Below are 5,454 nucleotides of genomic sequence, written 5' to 3'. Positions count from 1 at the left end.
GTGGACGATGAAAAGGCCTAGGAAGGGGACGACGCGGAGCCGGGGAAGACACAGCAGTGGAAGCCTGTGCAGAGAGGAGTACGAGGGATCACTGGTTCGGCTGCGATGTGAGGCTGCCATCGCTGCAGAATAACAGGGGGTGTGGGTGAGTGGAGGGATGGCCTGGCCAGTGGTAGGAGTAGTATGGGGGCGGTGAGGCCTTCGCGACAGCACAGCCGGCCACGGGAGACAGGAGCAGGCGGCACGACCGGCGCTGCTTTGGGTAGCTGGAGCAAGAAGACCAGAGGTTGAAGAAACACTACGGCCGTTGGATGGACATCGTACGGTCACTAAAGCTAGAATCGTTTATATTGACTAAGTTGACAAAGCCCTTCGTACGCGCCAACTTAGTAGGCCCACAGGTCAGCCTCCGAAATGGTGCGCCCTAGATGTCAGCGGGAGGAATCATTTTTTGGGCGGCCAAAGCTGAGAATATCCAAGATTGAAGAAGAAGCACGACATCCGTTGGACAGACATCCAACGACCACTGCTGCTAGAACCGTGTGTTGACTATAATAAGTTGACAAAGCCTTGCATACGCGTCAACTTATTTTTTTAGGGGACGCGTCAACTTAGTAGGCCCACAAGTGCGTGGCAGAGAACTTATAGCCCATTTGTGATTTGTAAGAATGTACAACCCATTTTTGAATTCCAATGGAATTACTACACCCCATTTATAGTTTGTTAAAAGTATAGCTCATTTTCTAGCTAGGACAACGATTAATAATTTCAACCAACCGTTGAGGAAAAAATTCAATAAAACTCCCCACATTTTGATGGGATCTGAAATATTTTTATCCTAAAATTTCTAGTCAGATTAAATATAAATTTGTATTACGTAAAAATCCAACGAAACATTGCGCGCGCAACAATGAAAATTTAAGATTTTCAAAATCCATAAATAATATTTTATAAACTAATTTTGTGTTTGGTGCATTTTTTTATAATTACTGCCCAGTTTTTATAATTACATCCCATTTATTATTTTTTAAAGCCCATTTTCCTGTTAAGCCTAATGCATCCTCCTAGGAAAGATTTGCAGCCCAGCGGGGTGGAGAATAACAAGTTGACCTTGCTTGGGTATTCCTCAAAAAATGTATAGCTGGGCTAGTCATTTTCATCTTGAAAAAATTAGTATCTGGGCTGGATATCTGGCCTGGGCTAGAAGGGTCACAGCCCACCCAGTTAATACCCTGCTCTCCTATGAACAACAACGAAATCATCGCCAAGAAAAACTCTGCAGTGCTCACGCCTCAAAAACACAAATACTGCTCGAGCTGCTTGGTCCCAGCTGTCGGCCGCACCTTGTGAAATTCTCTCGTTTATATTGACTACATAGGTTGACAATGGTGTGGGGCCATGATGTCAGGAAACCAGGAGGAAGCAAAAAAATATATAGTTGTACATAATAAGGAGGCACTTGCGTACGTATGGCTATGGTCCTAGTGGGTCCCTAGTGTCATCCAGTCAAAATAAAGTCATCTCCTGAATCCTCATGTTCGTTGACGATGTTAACAATGCTCGGCGCCACTGCGAGCGCAACAACTCGAAGGATGATGGAGAGGGCCTGGCGGGCCCTACGGATGGTCTGTTACAGCGCCCGCTGCTCATTCAGGAAGCCAGGATCATCGGACACCTATGAGCACCTTCAAGAAACTGAGATGACATGAAACGGTAAGGCCGCGCTTGGGAGCTCTAGTTTATTTCAAACCTGTATTAACATACAAGTGTAATTTACTCGTCATCGGAAACAATGCGTAAAATACAGGCATAATGAAACCGAGGGCCCGAGGTCTGTAAGTAAAACCGGCGGGTTACGAGTGTAATTTGAGAGACCAGTGCATATTTTACGACCACTGCAATATGGACGACATTACCAGACAATACATGCACGACGTGCGTATCATGCCATCCATGGGCAAGGCTGAAACAACAGCTAACGGCTGGATTAGCAATCGTCCGAGTGTCATTCAGCGTTTTTATCATGTGTGAAGTACTTCCGATATTTTACTAGTCGAAATCAACCAACCAAGCGCTTCGCCCGAGACCATTTGCTTTTATTTACAAGCGTCAGTTTTACAAGCGGTTTTGGTTGGAAAACGATGATCCAATCACGGCCTAATATCATGAGTTGGTCGGAAGATCATATGGTTTCACGTCTAACCTACCCGACTTGTCGTATAGGCTATGAATGAAACATAAGACGATGAACTTCTTAAGCACGGAAACAACAGAAGAGGATGATCTTCTTAACAAGCAAATCACTGGCATTAGATCGACATGCAAAACAATATGAAGCATTATTCTCAAGAGGCACGGTGAACAGCTTGTGATGCCGCATGCCACAACATTCCAAGCTCAACTTTCAATCAAACACAAGGCCTGGCATTACATAGACAATATTCACAACAAACTCTTAACACAGGAATATCTCAGCAGAGTAACTATTTACTTCTAAACTGAACACAGGAATAGGAAAAACAATCAACACTGCTCATAGCAAGGGCGTTCCACTCAAAAATATCAAATGCATGTCTTCTGGCTAACATCAATGAGCAAATTTTGACAAGGTTTTCCAATTCCAATATATTAAACTAACGTCTTCTTGCTAACATCAATGATTAAACTTTGACAAGCTTTTCCCATTCAAAATATGTAATGCCTATGATCATGGAGTCCTGTCGTAGCTTCTTGTACTTTTTTGGGCACTTTTTGCCCAGTGCACTCCACGTGTTATTAAATTGCCAATGCTCTCTGCAGACTAGTCATGTCACCAGCGTCTAATAATACTCTGTAAAGCTTCTTGGTCATTCCTTCTGTAATGTAGCGCAAACAGTGACTGCTTCTTTCTGCAAAGTGGAATGACCAACTGGACCAAGTAATGCAGTAGTTTGCCTTGGACACATTGGCTCCTTTTGTGCAGTTCAACTAAAATCGAAGTCGGAATAAAACTGTGCTTTAATTTTGATATCCCTGTAAGCAACAATAGGTATAAGGGAAACAATTACTGAGAAATAATGGTTGATGACTTGTACTCCCAGAAGAAAAGCATCTACTGATCTACTTTATCTTAATGGGAAACGAAGCAGGAGAGTAGCAATTCTCCATCAGTGTAATTCATTCATATTGACTGAGACATTATCTTAACAATGCCTTGTTTCAACATGTATAAAGAACGACAAAGCAGAAAAGTACCATTCCTAAAACAATGCAACTGATTCATTTTAACAGAGACATTATCTTAACAATACCTTGGTTAAACATGTAGAAAGAACTACAAAGCAGGATATTACCATTCCTAACAAGTGTTGCAGTTTTGAACTAAGATTCCGTATATAATTCATTCTGAGAGTGGTATTGCTTAATTTTACCAGCGGCATTAGATTAACGAAAAGCATAAACAGTTCCAGGGGAGAGTGGGCGCAACAACAATATGTGCTTCCATCTACTTATAAAGGGGGTGATGCAGAGTTTGTTGTAACAAAGCAACAAGCATCATGTCTGGGTTGGTCCCATTTTTGTTCACTACTTAATGGGAAAAGACAGCAATACAATAGCTTCAATTCAACACTTATTTAAAACAGTACCAATACAAGTAGCACAACATCTCAAAGCACACTGCACAATCATGTGGATGAAGGCCTGTACTAACCTTTCATGAGAAGACCAAGATAAAATACGAATCTGCCAACACGAATACAATCTCGTTTTGTACAGTTGCATTGAAATCAAGCAAAGTGTTTCGCGTAGTGAAGCAAAATGTCGCAATAGCAACAAGTTGAATAGATATCCCTATTTAAACAGAGGCAAAAAAGGAATCAATTACTGGCTAATAAAGGAGGATGAAACATGCGGCCACAAAAATGGTAATCCCGCCAATCCCTAACAACTGTTGCAGTTTTGAAATAAGATTCAGTAGTTAATTCTGAGAGTGGCATCAATTATTGGCTTATAAAGGGGGTGGTCCCATTTTTGTTCCATTTTTGTTCACTACTTAATGGGAAAAGACAGCAATACAATAGCTTCAATTCAACATTTATTTAAAACAGTACCAAAACAAGTAGCACAACATCTCAAAGCACACTGCACATCATGTGGATGATACCAAGATTTGAAACAACTCACCACGAAGACTGGAAACAAATCTCAATCTCCTTTTGTGTAGTTCCACCAAAATTAAGCAAAGTCACCGGTGTGACATTCAAGTTGAACTGCACAAAACACTCTTAAAACATAAGTGTTTCGAGTAGCGAAGCAAAATGTCGCAATAGCAACAAGTTGAATCGATACCCCTGTTTTAACAGAGGCAAAAAAGGAAATAATTACTTGCCGCTAAAGGAGGATGAAACAAACGGTGACAGAAAGAAGCATCTAACTTATCTAGGATGAAAAACAAAGTAGGATAGTAGCATTTCTAAAACGATTGCATTGATTCATATTAACAGAGACATTCTCTTGAAACAACATTCGTTAAAAATGTAATTTACTTTTAACAGTGGCATTGCTTCAATTTTCCGGCGGCATTCTTAGATTAACAACAGCAAAATAGCTGTACAGGACATGCTAGCACCATGTGCGTCGACACGTATAAATGGGTGATGGAGAGTATGTAGCCAAGCAGCATATATGCGTTGGTCCCATATTTGTTCTCTTTGAAGCTTTTTCTGATGTGAGGGCAGCAAATCTAGTCCTGCACAAACTACCCGACCCCCTAGTTTCTTTCCCTTTTCAACAAAGAGATCGGTTCCTTACAGATGTGTGTACTAGGTTACCCCCTTTTTCCCTTGTCGACCAACAAAGCGGCTGGATAGCCAGTCTATACTACTTTCCGTCCCTCCTTTCCTCATTGAACCACATCCTAGATTCTTGCTCCAGCCCACCGCATCCTTCTTTCCTCTTTGAACCAAGACCTAGATTCGACTACAGATCGAAAAAGATCCACATGCAGCTAGAGCAACGACGGTTTCAAAGAAACTTATACCTTAGGGTCGTCGGGATGTGGCAAGGCGTGCGGCGGGAGGCCAGATCTACCCAGACTACGTATGGCAGCAAGGAAGAAGGGGTCGGTGGCCCTCCCGCACAGGCGCTGGGTGAAAGAGAACAGCGCAGCCGGCATTGGATTGCCTCCCTCGCCGAAGGCGATAGAGTGAACGCTGCACCTCCTCCCCTTCCTGATGCGACGGGATACAGACGCCTCCTTCACCAGATGTGAGGGGGGAGAGAGAGACAAGAGGCCAACGTAGTCTTGTTTAGATCTGGTGAAGAGAGGGTGAGAGACTGTGAATATAGCAAACCCTAGCAAATGAACGATGAGCCTCCAGCGTGTATACATATATGTAGTGCGGCGAGAGTGTGGAGAGTGCAAACCCTAGCGAACAAGTGCTGAGGCTCCAGCTTATATATATACTACTGTAG

Source organism: Triticum dicoccoides, chromosome 2B (genome assembly GCF_002162155.2).
Source record: "Triticum dicoccoides isolate Atlit2015 ecotype Zavitan chromosome 2B, WEW_v2.0, whole genome shotgun sequence".
NCBI lineage: Eukaryota > Viridiplantae > Streptophyta > Magnoliopsida > Poales > Poaceae > Triticum > Triticum dicoccoides.
Note: the sequence above shows the minus strand (reverse complement) of the source record.